Below are 15750 nucleotides of genomic sequence, written 5' to 3'. Positions count from 1 at the left end.
TATAGCGTGTGCATTGTGTGCATGAAAATGACTGGGCTTTTGAATATGGCTATCTGTCTGCCAACCTAACCATATCTCTCTCTCTCTCTGCATTCGGTTTGGCTTTATTTTTATATCGGAGATAAGATGAAAATAAACATTGTGTTGAAATGTTATGAATAAATTGTGGTAAAGCCATTGTCCAAAACAAGTTAACACCACTCAACAGATGCAGTTAGTAAGGCTAAGACCATCCAACAACCGACCCATGGTGCAAACAACACAGCATTGATGCTAGTGTTGCTCGAGTCGAGATAGTTGAACAAAAATGATTTCCAAAAATTTAATCTGTAGCATTTTTATCTTGAAATTAAATGAATTCTTTTTTCTTGGCTTTCTCGTGTGTCTGTGTAGAAAATGTTTGTGAAATTTGAAATTGATTAAGAAATAAATACAAAAGGGGGAAAGACTACTAAGTTTTGGATAAGACAAAGGCTACAACCAATGTTCGCACTTCATTTTCTCATGAATCTTAACACGAATATTATGCAGTAAAAATTTTTTTTTTTCAAATTGTATTGAAGATTATCACTGAATTTTGAATTGAAATACCAGTTGAAAATATAAAATTTTTTTGTTATGGAAATTTTTTGTGATTTCATTAGAGAGACCTTTTCACAAGGCTTTCACTGGGAAACGAAGTTTTATTAAAATCAAATATGATATTGTGAAATATTATGGTATAAAACTTTGGATTTATTAATTAAAAGCAAATAACAACTAAAAAAAGTTTTGGCCAGATCAAAGTTTTTTCCTAACCGCTATGTGTTATATATTTTTATGCCCTCCACCATAAGATGGGGGTATACTAATTTCGTCATTCTGTTTGTAACACCTCGAAATATTCGTCTAAGACCCCATAAAGTACATAAATTCTTGATCGTCATGGCAATTTAAATCGATCTAGCCATGTCCGTCTGTCTGTCCGTCCGTCCATATGTCTGTCGAAACCTCGCTAAATTTCGAGGGGGTAAAGCTAGGCCCTTGGAGTTTTGCACAAATACTTTTTATTAGTGTAAGTCGGTTGCGATTGTAAATGGGCCAAATCGGTTCATGTTTTGATATAGCTGCCATACAAACCGATAGTGGGTCTTGACTTCTTGAGCCGATAGAGGGCGCAATTCTCATCCGATTTGGCTGAAATTTTACACGAAATGTTTTGTTATGACTTCTCTCTCTCTCTCTATAATCGGTATCTGGCTGATATAAAGGAGCCAACGAAGGCTTCGAGCATTATGACCGCCTTGGTACTTCATCTTTTTGTGCCCAACGGAAGGCGGAAAACATTTTATAAAGTTAGAATGTTATACCTAGAACGGCTACAGTTCCAAAAGAATCTGTCCTTGTACCAGTCCTTTATAATCTGCATCTTGCAGGTATATCACAACCAACGAACTGTGCTAACATTTATAACATAACGGCTTTGGGCTCCGATTTGCATGGTGTTCCTCATTATCACCAGAACTGGTTGCGGATAGTGGAATGCTCCATAGGTATGCAGAGTAACTACAAATGCCGTTGCGTATAATCAGCGGTATCGAGTGGTGAGTCTTTGTGACAGAACTGGTGGTTCTAACTCATTTACTGAGTGTCTTTGATATTCGCTATGACAAGTCGAGTTATTGGAGCTATTAAGAAACTAAAGGCCATCAAGGTTCCGCGGCTATCGATCCGAGAACGATATTGCTCACCTAAAAGAGCTTGACGAGATACGCTACCTCTAATTGCAAATACAAGGCTGGGTTAGGTTAGGGTTAAGAGACAGTCCGCCATCGGACTCACTTACACGTTTTTGTCCATTATGATACCATAGGAACTGGAAGACACAATTCTTCTCCTGTTTCTATGATATCACAAACAAAAAAAAAACAAAAACGTCTAATTGAGTCTGATGGCAGACCGCCACTTAACCTAACCTAACATAACCTAAACACAATAGCAGGAGAAGGAAGATACCCTGTAGTTCCAAGCGTTGAACCATCCAGATTGCTTCAAAAAGCCCAACAAGTTCTGAAAGAATTGAGTGGAATACCTTCTGACAGTCAGTGCGGAACAAACACACAGCAAATGTTCTATAGTCTCTTCCTTCTCGATGTCTTCACAGCTTCTGCACCGGTCGTTACTTGAACCATCAGTCTGCCATCATGTTTTCCCATCAGACTGTGTCCTATCATGGCGGACACAATGATTGCGACGCCTGTTCTAGCCAGCGACAGCGAACCTGTAGACCTCTTCAAGTTAAGATTGGGCCACATAGTTTTAGAGCGTTCAAAACCCCCACTTTATGACCATCTGTCATTCGTTGCCCATCGGGGCTGATGCTGAAGATTTAGCTTACATGTCGCTAGTTCCCTTGGAATGTGTAAGGTAGTTCCTTGCTTCACAAGGTTGTCCGCTCTACAATACCCTAGTATATCTCTGTGGCCCAGCACAGGTGAATTTAGAACTGTTCAGCCATCTCGTTGAAAGATCTGCGACAGTCGAAGGGGGCTACTACAACTAGTGCTGGCAAAATATCGATGGCAATATCGATATTTTATTTTTTGTTTAAGTATCGATTGATAGTTTCCTTATCGATGTCATCGGCAAAGTAAACTTTTTTGAGAAATGACCAAAAATAAGCCGTCCGACACTGAATGTATCCTCTAGGATTATCCGGTTGGCCTAAAATTTTGTGCCATTATTTCTTCCAACTGACTTATTAAATTTGGTTTTATTCGGTCTGTGCATTGATATTGCTTCTACATAAATCGATCTGCTGATGTTTGCTTCTCATTTTCATTTGAGATATAGTAAAGCTCGCAAACTATCGATAGTCGCAATATTCGATATTTTTTACGATAAATATCGATAGTAGTATACTATCGTTAATTTTACATCACCTATGTATCAAACAAAAATCAGGAGATTGATTTATATAGAAGCAATATGAATAGACTGAATAAAACCAAATTTAATAAGGCCTGTGGGAATTCATAAGGGAAATCATTGAGCAAAATTTAAGCCCAATCGGCTAAAATCGCGCCCTCTATAGGCGCAATGTGTGTTATAGGATATATTCAGTGTCGAATCGCTATTTTTGTCCAATTTTGCAAAAATTTAACTTTGACGATGATATCGATAGAAAAAATATCAATCGATATTCAAACAAAAATATCTATGGTGCCATCGATATTTTGCCAGCCCTCAGATAAAGGTGATAGGAAATTAACGATAGTATCGATAATACCGATATCTATTATTAGAAATATAGAATTTTATCAGCTCTAACTAAACCACTCCTTCAACCGGAGATCTCTTGCTTATATACGCTAATGACATTCTCGTTGAACAGTTTGGGTGTGAACGTGCCGAAATTACAGGTAGAAGGTACTTTTTAAAGGAATATCAAGTCATACATGCCAAGCATTCAGTACCTATAATATCTCGGAATAACATTTCAGAAGGACGTGGTTTTTGCTCGACATATGGACCATCTGTTGGACAAGGAAAAATCTTCGTTGCATACGTACGCGGGATTGTTAAGAAAGAGAAGCGGTTTGAGCAGAAAGGTTAAGTTCGCCACATAAAGACTGACTATCTGTCTTTATGTGGCGACTTTGCCCTAAGCATTCTCCGACTTTGCCTTAAGCATTCTCGGTTTGGTGGTTCGCCTCGTCGATGTTAATGGAACGAACTAGAAAGTTTTAGAGGAAGATATTGAGGCACCCCCTAGGTTCTCTAGTACATTGGTGAAGCCGAGGGACAATGTACAAAATGCGAATTTGACAGGGCTAAACTTCTTACATATCAATGAGTGATGTATGAATCAAGTTTAATTTCAATGATAACGGGCCTCCTTTTTACAGGCAATTCCGAAAGGAGTGCCAAAGTGCGACTACTTCTTGGGGAGATGTTTAGCCAGGATTAGGAGGTGAGAACCGCCGCAGAAAATTTTTTCTGATGTTCTCTGCAGGATTTAACCCCAGACGTTCAGCATCATAGGCGGACATGCTAAACTCTGCCAAGTTGGCCTCCAATGGACAATGTAGATCTAAGAAGAGTAACTATTCAGCAGCTATACCGGGAATGGAATAGTTGAAGATTGGAATGGGTGTTAGGCAACTTAATATGTATAACACGAAACTAAACGAGATTCTCCTCGATAGTTTAATGTCTCGTATGAAGTTCAAACTAAATTTTATTCAAGTGTACACCATAGAAAATTTCTTTTAAAACTTGTTTCACATATTTTGAGGAAGCGGTGGCCATTTGAGCATATCTTGTTATAATACAACTTTAATAGAAAAGTGAAAATATTTTTTTTATTTAATATAAAATTTAACTTTTATAATTGATCTTTTCCTTCACGAATAAATATTTTGATGATTAATTTTCACAAAATTTTATTAAAAATTTTTTTTAAATATTGATTTTTTTTTTTCGATTTTTAGTATTTTTTACACTTTTTACCAAAATTCTAAAAAAAAATATTTTCATCATATTTTTTTTTTCAAAAATTTTAAAAATCTTAAAAAATTACTTCCCTCTTCCATAAATTTTCTTCAAAAATACCCCAAATATTTTTCTTTTTTTAAATTTATCCATAGTCAATAATTTTTAATTAGGCATTTGTCTAAAGTCTGGAAACCTACAACAACGGCAACACATTATTAGAATTTATTGGAAGCGATTAAAAATAGCATTCGGTCAAAACAACATATAAATTAAATATCCACCCCACATAGTCGGACATACATATGTACAGACATACTATTTTAAACAATTTATATGCATAGTCGTACGGCTAGACATTCTGAAATGGTATAAAATTTAAATTTGTGTCATTTTCCCTCCAAATGGGTGTTAGCTGGTTGGCTTTTCAAAGAATCAAATGCTTTACTTAGGAATCTGATATTTGAGGGTGTATTTACTCTGAGTTGAATGGGTGGAAGGGGGTGTGATATGGATCCCTCCAACAAGTGCCAAATGTTGCAGACAATTTAAACATTCTGCAGTCACTTCAAATGTGCAAAACAAAAAATTGCATGTTGTTTAGACAAAAACCATAGAAAAATTATTGTGGCAAAATGAAATTATTTATGCTGTTTAAAATGCAATTTTTGCCAAAAGGATTAAGTCACAAACTAAGATAAAGTCTCCAAATGTGTTTATACCCTGACAAGAAAGTCAAACTTATATTTCAGTAGAGTTTATTAGCGCACTAATTTTGGCAATATTTATGAAGCTTTCAGCCCTATAAATATTTTTACAAAGAGGTTTTGGTGAGCGGGACGCCATTATAGCGGAGTATAAAAAAGAGAGTTCTTTTTCTTTGAACTCAAAACTTGAATCGGACAGTAATTTTGATGTAATGATGATTAGCCCTTCGCTAATGGGCTATTTGTGTTTAAATTTGCAAAATTCTTTATACAGTTTTGACTAGAATGTATTTCCAGATTCATCTGCCATATTCATATTTTGGAGTGTTTGTGAGAACAATACTTCATTACAAAAATGTCCCTATCTACTTCATGAGTCTTACAATATAGAAACCTTTCAAACAGTTTACGAAAAATATTTTGCTGAATGTATGGTATTTAATAAAGTATTTTTCACACAAGTAACCAAGAACAACAACGAAGTATTTTTCTTTCAAACACTCCACTTCACTACTTTTTGGATTTACACAAGTCTTGTTGTATCACTAGATAGTAGCTTAAGATTTTTAAGGGATTTAGATGTTGTTTGAAAAGTCTAGGCATTTTTGCTTTTGCTTCCCAAGCCCGAAAAAACTTTAACTTTCAGAAGGAAGGACGGACAATGAGTTACCTATAAGTCACAAAGTATAATGAATCTCGAAGATATGGTTTTAGATTTTAATAAAGCAATAGAATGGAAGGCAAATAACGTTTTCATCTATCAGACCTGAAAATATGTTGCAACTGTTCAACAAATTTCAAATTTAGATTAATTTTCCTCAAAAGCCTGCTAGGATATTTAACCATGTTGGGCATTGCCTAATTACTGTTTTAAGAACAAAACTTTAATTTTTTTGTTTTTTCATTAAAAAATTTTTTCTGTCACTTCATATCTCATATTTAAAAAGATATATTGTGATTTTTCAAAAACAAAGATTTGTTTTTTCTACAAAATTTCACTTAAACCACTTTGTGCAAAACCTTATCTGCTCCTCTACAAAAAATAGACATATAAACACATTTTTAATGTTTTATATCTAGAGTTGACTGCACAAACATAAATATCACTTGAATACGCAGTCACACAACGACCCAATGCAATGGCAATTTTGTTTATATAAATTTTCATTAAACTAAATTATGAGACCAAACTCAACTCAGCAAAACTTTGGAACTTCAAACAAGCATAACAAAAATAAACTAAAAACGTACAAAAACTCATAAAAATCAAACACAAACTTGAATACATACATTAAAAATATTTAAAGGAAAAAGGCATAAATAAATGGAAGTCCCAGATAAATTATGTGATAAACGCCAACATAATTGAAAATCTAAAGAATTTAAACAATTTAAATTGAAATGAATAGAATTTTTTGGCAAATTATTTTAAATTTATAGAATTTGTGAGAAAAAAAAATTGTAGAGCAGGAGAATAAAAATATGATGGATGAGTTGAAAAGAGTTTTAAACAAAGAAAGGACTTGGGTGAAGTTCACAGTAACCATAAGTTAAACACCTGATGCATACTTCTTTGTTTACTTCACGATAACTGTACAAAATTATCTTTCCAAACTAAATGGAAATAAAGATGTATTGTACATGGGAGCTATATCTAAATCTTAACAGATAGAATTAATAAAGTAAAACCCAAAGAGATAAGTGCGGAATTTTATCAATGGAATACAGAATGCGACTCGTAACTTGATCACAACAATACATTGAAATACATGGGTATTTTTATGCCCTCCAATGTAGGATGGGGGTATATAAATTTTTTTTTATAACTAAAACGAAATCGAATAAACTGTAATACGCCTTAGTCAAAAATACCGATCAAGTGAAAATTTATTTTTTTTTTTTTTGGAAGTTTTCAATCAATCGAATTCGCTTTAGAGAAATATTGATTAGGTGAAAACATTTGTAAACCCAAAATTTAGTTTTTATATATAACTGAAGTTGTCAAAGGGAAAATATAATTCCGTGTGAAATTTTCTGTAATTAAAACTATTCCCCCTTACCATAAAGTATTTAGAGCGCACAACTGGCCGTTTACTGGCTTGTTAGTGTGTCCATTCTAACATGAGGCGGATTAATATCTGCACCCTCTTTTCAACCTATCCTATCCATAAAGCTTGAAAAAACATACCTTTGAGCCATTGAGCATTGCTCTCATTCAGCTTAAGTTATTTAAATATAATTAGTGTGATGAAGTTGAAATTTAATTATGCCTTACCGCTTAACTGCAAATTAATCTCACTTATCCGAACCCCGGTTAACGGAAAGTTACAGATAAGTGAAACGCAATAACGTATTCCTAGAGTTTAACTATCTGGCTTCAACTAAACACGAATAAATGTACGGCTTATAAACCCATAATTCGCATAAATGTAAAGCAGAATTTCATCTCAAGGAAGAAAGAAAACAAAGTTTAGTAAAACAATCTCTCTGACTAAATGACTAAATCATTTTTCAAAATCGAAACGAAAACGAAAGCTATTTTGCCTTATTTGAATTAGTGTGAATTTTTTATATTTTTTCAACTACATAAGGCCTTATTTGGCTTAGTTATAGAGCCTTTAAATTGAAAACAAAATTTTTGGCAAATTAAAGGTCTACCAACTACACTTATTGTGTAAATCTTAATGACAGGTAATATGGATTCAAACCATTGATTACTTTAAGAACCATTGATTACTTTAAGTTATAGCAAAAGTAAGTCAGTTACGTTAGTTCACAAACGTTAATAAGAAATTGACAAAAATTTCATAAGTTACTTATTTAAAATATGCAAACACACTTGAAGTCTACACAGGACATAAAAATAAAATTAAAAATAGCAAAAGTAGAAAAAAAAATATAAAAACAAGTAAAAAGACGTTAAGTTCGGCCGGGCTGAACTTTGGATACCCACCACTTAGGGTATATATGTAAACCACGAAATCCGGTGAAAAATGCATACCTTATGCCCCATAGCAGCTATATCGAAATATGTTCCGATTTGGACAAAATAATAAGTACAAGTCATTGTTCAATTGTGCATAACAAACTATTGGTCTTTTTAGTAGTTTATATAGCTAAAAATAAACCGATCTAAACCATATACGACATGAATGTCGAAAAGCCTAGTATAAGTCACTGTGTCAAATTTCTGTGAAATCGGATTATAAATGCGCCTTTTATGGGGCCAAGACTTTAAATCGCGAGATCGGTCTATATGGCAGCTATTTTCAAATCTGGACCGATTTGGACGAAGTAGCAGAAAATTTCGATGAGCCTAACGGAACTCTCTGTTCCAAATTTTCGGTGAAATCGGACAACAATTGCGCCTTTTATGACCCCAAAACCTTAAATCGAGAGATCGGTCTATATGGCAGCTATATTCAAATCTAGACCGATCTGAACCAATTTATAGATGAATATCGAAGGGCCTAACACAACAGCCATTGGATAATAAATGCGCATTTTATGGACCCAAAACCTTAAATCGAGAGATCGGTCTATATGGCAGCTATATCCAAATCTGATCCGATCTGTGCCATATTGCAGAAGTATGTCTAAGGGCCTAACACAACTCACTGACCAAAGACTCTAAATCGGCGGATCGGTCTCTATGGGGGCTATATCAAGATATAGTCCGATATAGCCCATCTTAACCTGCTTATGGAGAAAAAAAGAATCTGTGCAAAGTTTCAGCTCAATATATCTATTTTTAAAGACTGTAGCGTGATTTCACCAGACAGACGGACGGACATGCACAATGCAAGCACATTTATCGACCAAGCTTGGTCAATGCTTTCTTTGATGACTTTCACAATATCTATAAAGTTTGGTCGAAATCGGTTCAGATTTAAATAGAGCTCCCATATTTAAGTTCGTCCGATTTTGAGAAATATTGCAATAAAGTGCTCATTTATTAGCTGATTCTCTCGAAATTTATCAGATAGGATTTTCTTATGACTCTTGACTTTACTGGTGAATTTCAAAGAAATCGGTTCAGATTTAAATATAGCTGTCATATATGTATATCGCCCGATTTTCACTTCTATGGCCACTGCAAGCGCATTTATGGACCATTGTTGCCAAGATTTTGTACAACGCTTTCCTCGACGACTACCACTATACCTAAGAAGATTGCATGAATGCGGTTCAGATTTAGATATAACTCTTTATATATATCTTCGTCGATTTTGAAAAATATTGCAATAAAGTGCTCACTTGATCTCGAAATTTGTCAGGAAGCATTTTCTTATGACTTTTAATATTACTGGTGATTTTAATATTACATAGAAGTCGGTTCAGATTTAAATATAGCTGTCATATCACTACGGGAAATGGGACAGGTCCCGAACCTGCCACAGGATAGGTGTTCTACGGGAAGGGGCCGGTCGCAGTTCTCGTCCCCTTACATGGAAAAAACCCACCATTTTTATAAAGGATTGTCGCTTGAGGTGACGAAGTGCCACCATTCTAACACTGTAGGATAGGTCCTGGGACAGTTCGAAAAGGATGAGTAAAATTTTTATTTTTAAGGCAGATAACATTAGTTAGCAAATATTTTTAACGGATAAGCAATTTTTAACTACAATTAAGGAACTTTTTTTTAATTTTTAAGAATCATAAGTTATGACAATTGAAACTTTTCATCCCCAGTAGGATATGTACCAGTATATATGTAGGACCAGTATATTTGGAGCAATTGACTACATATTTCCCGTAGGGATATGTATATCGCCCGATTTTCAATTCCAGAGCAACTGTTAGCTCATTTATTAACCAATTTTGCCAAAATTGTGCATTATGTTTTCGTCAATACCTGTCACAATATCTAAGAAGTTTCGTTAAAATCGATTCCGATTTAGATGGAGCTCCGATATATTCGTTCGTCAGATTTTGGGTAATTTGCAATAATATTGTCATCTGCCAACCGTATTTATTACAGTTTGAACATATTTGCTCGAAATTTGATACGGATTGTTTAATAATCCATCCGAAAATATCCGCCGAAGTCCATCAAAATTGGTTCTGAATTAGATATAGCTCCCACTTTGTACTTATAGGGTAGGTGTAGGGTTTTATAAAGTAGGCACCGCCCGACTATTGCCTTCAATTACTGCTTTATACACGATTTTTTGATTAGCATCTAGCTCGAGACGTAATCAATGCTTTCTATTCAAAGAATAGGTTAGCAAAGAACTTATAAAAGTTGGGCAAGTGTGTGTTGTCATTCAAAACACTTTGACTGGCATGGTGGATCACGATTTCTTATACGCCATGTAACTTCATCAACACTATGGTCAAAATGATTTAGGTGCACTACACTAGGGATCCCAAAGTCGACTTTCGACTAATCGATTAGTCGACTTTTTGTGTAAAAAAATCAAAGTCGACTTTCATTGAATAAAAAGTCGAATAATTGATTTTGAAGTCAAAAAAAAAAAAAATCTGCACAGGGGAAAAAACCGCACAGGGATACAAGTTTCGCTTTGCTTATTTTGTTGCTAGTTAAGAAATGTTTCCATTTTTCTGAGATGTATTTGGTAGCTTTATTCTTAAATGATGCGATTCATTGCTCTTTGGTTTATTAAACGTTTATGCTCGAGGATGGGCTGTATAGTACTACATATATCTTTTTATTGCCCCCGTAAACACTGGAGTCTAGATTTGAAACCTTCAGCTCCTAAAAGGCGTATTTAATATCAGAGATTAAAAATCTTAAGCCCAGAAAATGCGAAAGTGACCCATATGGGTTCAACTTCAGGTGTAGGTCCCATACAAATGTACCCACAATTTTCGGAATTTTTGTTCCAATTTGTCTAAAATTTGGCAAGCGACATTTTCTTGGCATGTTAAAAGTTTGTTCTAATGCATGGACGAGTCCAAAAATATTTTATAGTAGCTCTCATATAAGAATACCCTTCACAATTAGAGATTTTTGCGGGGTGGATTTGATATAAAAATGCGTCAATTGTATATGCACAATACTTCTTAATACTTCCCCTTTATGAAAATGTAAAGAAATGATTACAGTTTGATGGCAAACGTCTACGAAAGCTTGTAAGAAATAGAAAATAATTAAGAAAATTTTGGAAATTTTTGACGAATAGTCGAAACATTTACTTTTTTGCAAAAGACGACTTTGATAAAATATCGGCATATGCTATTTTTATCCGATTTGTGTAAAATTTTGTATGAAGTGTTTTGTTATGACTTTCAACAATTGTGCTAAGTATTATCGAAATCGGTTCATAACTAAATATAGCTGCAATATAAATCGATCTCGGATCTTGACTTCTTGGGCCTCTTAGACGGGTAAAATTTGGTATGAAGTGTATTATTATGACTTTCAACAACTGGGCTTTTTATGGTCCAAATCGGTCCGTAACCTGATAAAGCTCCCATATAAACCCATCTCCTGAGTTTACTTCTTGAGCCCATATAGGACGCAATTCTTATCATTTTGCCTATAAAGAGATGCCGAGCAAAGAACTTGTTTTAGTTTTAAACTCTATTGGAATTTAACCAAAACTTTTAATATTTCGTTCCAAACTTAAAAATGTTTATAACTCATGAAGGACTCATTGAGTAATTGATGATATTTTGTTACCACCCCTTCCATTAAATCACATCACAAACATGATGCCCATTATTGTCTCACAACAAATAAAATTTTTGCTTATTAGGTTTAATGTTATTACCGTTGAGTTTTTTTTTTTTTTTTTGTTTTATTTAAAGAATTTTTTTTTCTTTAATGAACCAAACTTTTCTAAAATGTTATTGATCTATTGGAGCTTTTTATGGTTTCATTTTTAATGCCTATTTTTTAATTTCTCCACAAAATGTTCTAAACAATAAAAACCCTGCACTCATATAATCCACTTTTTATTACACTTTCAAATCCCTTCGAACTATCTGAACTAAATGCAAACTAATTAAAAGTTATATTGGCTGTTTTCGCAATATTTTTTTGGGGCATGGGAGCAGGCACAAGGAAAGAGAAACAAAAAATAATCCACAACAAATTACTACACTACTTCTCCAACCAACCACCCACACTCTCACTGTAGGCTACATGTGCAGCAAAGCAAAAAATCGTGGAAAAACAGCGGCAGCATTGATAACGACGCGGTGTTAATGAGAAAAAATCATAATCCTCTCATTTTGAACTTTTTAAGACTTTTTTATTTGAATGCAGTCAAGCCAAAATCACCAACAACAACAACAACAAACATATAAGTAAGGGAAAGAATGTAAGACACAGACACTTGGTGATTACAACAACAACTATGAGAGACAAACGGTGTAAACCTCTTTAATTTTAGTTTTTTTTTTTGTAAGAATGTCCACCCACACTCATTGGGCTAGCCATCAGTCAATCACTTCAATGACATAGTAGAACATAGCACAACAATGTAACACTCTCAGGCAAGCACTGATTACACTAAAAACAACAACACTTTAATGGTATACACATACATAAACAATTTTTAGACACCTCTCTGATTTAGTTTAGCGCACTTTTATAATCATTGAATTCTTTAGGCATAATATTCGTGTTTTTTCTTGTTTCTTTGCTGCTTTACCAAACTTACCGTTATTTGATGTTTTATTGTTGTTTTTCTTGTAGACCGAGGGTGAGTGGTTAATATAACACCAAAATATTCTGCTATATGTATGCTTGGACTGCAGCGTTTATTATTCGTTATTAATTCCAGTTGTGGTGTAAATCCAATTATGTGTTACAGCAATATAAGATTATGTTTAGAGATTAGAAAATAGGTCGTTTTTAGGTTTCGTTGAAAATATTTTTATTTTTCTTTAATTTATTTTCGGAAATCACAGGATAAATTATTGTTGAATTATTGAGATGAAATTCGTTTGGGGGGGTTGGTTTTAACACTTAATGTGTATATAATATATTTTTTAATTTTTGTTTACTTAAGCAACACTTTTTTTTACTTATTTTGTGTTATATATTACTAAGTTTGAGTTAAATTTTATATATTTTTACAAATTTCGTTTTGGGTTTTTTAAATGCTCTTTTTTAATTTTTGTTTATTAAATCGCAATGGTTTTTTGTTTTTTTCGTGTGATATGTTAAATCAATCTTTTCCGTTAAAAAAGGTTGTTGTGCATGATTTTTCCAGTATTCAAATTTTTATCAAAAATTTCATTTTGTTTTTTTTATGAATACTTCTTTTCATGGAGAAATATATTCCTTAAGGAAGTTGTTTTGTCATATTCTCCACATTTTGAGAAAATATTTGTATTTCCAGTATTTGCATTATTCCATATTTTAACAATTAGTGGGTCAATTGTAATATTTTTTTATAAGCGTTTTAAATTTTTCTGCAATTTTGTAATCCATAATCAAGCTTCGAAAATTGCAGGTTTACAATTTTCTTAAAAAAAAAATATTTTTTTTGGTAGCACTTTAAAACTTTGTTTTTATAGCCAACACCTTTTTATATGCTTATGGTTTATTCACTTTTTTTAATATTTTTTACAAATTTCAGCTTACATTTTTATACACAAATATTTTTTTATAGTTTACCAGTTATGATTTTTTTTTTGTTGAGCTTTATAGATCTTATTTACATAATTTGTTGTTTTATTTTGCCTTGTTTTGTTTTTTTTTTAGATATTTACACTTGGACTTCTTATAAGAATATTGAACAAAAAAACATTAACGCGAACCGAATTTGCCAAAAAAAACGTAAACACAAATTTTAAAACAATTTTCTTCTTAGAAAAACCTTGCTGGGCTTGAAAATTTTTGCATATTTTCTTTTTTTTATTTATTATGGGTTCTTTGTTTTCTATTTGCAATTCCAAAATTCGCTTCTTCTTCTTGTTCAATTGTTTTCAGGGGGAGAGGGAGTGATGATGATTTTGCTACACTCACTCATTCACTTTAAAACCGAAAACAAACACTCTTGGGGAAGAGGTGTAAGAAGTGTATGGTACGCGTTGTGAATATGAACACGCGCGCGCTATCGTCGGAATGAATGTTGTTGATACGACAAACGTTACATGGAGACTAACGTGCCTTGAGTTCTTGTAACTGTTAGTGAGTCTTGTAATAATACAAAACAACGGACAAATACGACGAGAATAAAAGGCAGCGCACACACAAGGCAACATCATACAAAACTCAACACAGCATGAGACGATAGCAGTGCTTGCTGGGCTATACCAAGAGTTCGTGTTGGCACACAAACACACACACACACATACACTCACCCACCACAGGCTGATGGCACTCGCAACCTCAGTGTTTCGCTAGTGGCGCTCGTGTTGAAATGCAGGGCAAAGGAAAAATCAACCCAAAACCATGGCAGGGTTGCAAAATACTCTCTCACTCTCTCTGGTATTCCTCAGAGATGTCTCTCATTTAAAACTCTTTCTCTGGCGCCAAGGCCTTCTTTCCTTTCATCCATATGCAGCAATGTTGTAGTTAATATTCGTTATTTTATTTAGTAGCTCTCACAGTAAATGTTACTCTCCCAGTTCCTTTCGTTTTCGTTTTGACTGAGTGTGGTGAACGATAGCTAGTGAGCCCCAAACCAACCCCACAAAATTCAACATAACATTTGGCTGATTGTCGTGCTCTGTGTACATTTGTTACCTTTTTATGTGGCATGTGGATGTGAATGTTGTTGTTGTTGTTTTTATTTTTGTAGTTTTTACGGTAATTGGAGTTTTACATTTGTTGACTTACGGTAGTTTTATTGCTGCCAACGTTATTCTTATTTCTCTTGCCCAATTATTGCTGTTGTTCTTGCTGTTGTTACTCAAATACATCCGCTCGCTCATCATCGACATCATCCTTAGCCCCTGTACATTTTTAGGGGTCTCAAATTTCTCGGCCCATTTGTATTCTCATGTACGAAACATACGCTTGAACTCCTCTGATTGTGAGCAACAATTTGTTCGATGTTGCTACGACTGCTGTTGTTGCATACATATATGGGATATTTTGTGGCTCCAACATTTATTCTCATTTGTATAGAAGGTGCTCAAGTGTTATAATTTTATAGTTGATTGTTACATTGGCCACGTTTGGGTTTAGGTAAATATTAAAGAAAAATTCGGTTCTAATAAAGATGACCCTTGGAGTATCCGTATTAAGAAGTTGAGTGTCTTTTTGGGGCCTTATATTTGATGGCTTTTAATGAACAGCGCCACCTATAGGATACTTTCGATCATATGCAAATATTATAGCTGTGGTGATTGGTCATCAACATATATTGAAAAACGCCATTGCTTATGGCACCCCCGTCGGCACCATCCCGTCCCGCCAAAAAATCTCAGGAGACCTACCTAAGGTACGTTCGCAAGATCACCCAGATCGCAGAAGAACTGACTCCCCAAAAAGGAGAGCCTGTGTCGCCGCAGAACATAGCAAGTGCTCAATAGTCTCATCCTCATCAAGGCAACACCTGCTGAAGTCTTTGTGCGGTATCCCAATACGCGCCGCCATGCGACCTATGGCACGGTATCCGGTTATGACCCCCGATAAGTACTCGTC

General features: G+C 34.3%; 2 protein-coding genes across 3 annotated transcripts in view; one reads left to right on the top strand and one right to left on the bottom strand.

The window, feature by feature from the left end:
- LOC106090654 (discoidin domain-containing receptor 2) overlaps positions 1-14263 on the bottom strand; it is a 236296-nt gene extending 222033 nt beyond the window's left edge. For both annotated transcript variants that reach the window (XM_059364305.1, XM_059364306.1), the window contains exon 1: positions 12812-14263. The gene's annotated coding sequence lies outside the window, so the exon portion shown is untranslated. The remainder of the gene's footprint in view (positions 1-12811) is intronic.
- The window catches only part of LOC131996195 (uncharacterized protein K02A2.6-like), a 79592-nt gene that overhangs the window by 6658 nt on the left and 57184 nt on the right, over positions 1-15750 (top strand). The window lies entirely within an intron of this gene.

This window comes from Stomoxys calcitrans, chromosome 3 (assembly GCF_963082655.1).
Source record: "Stomoxys calcitrans chromosome 3, idStoCalc2.1, whole genome shotgun sequence".
Taxonomy (NCBI): Eukaryota; Metazoa; Arthropoda; class Insecta; order Diptera; family Muscidae; genus Stomoxys; species Stomoxys calcitrans.
Note: the sequence above shows the minus strand (reverse complement) of the source record. Positions and strands in the feature narration are given on the sequence as shown.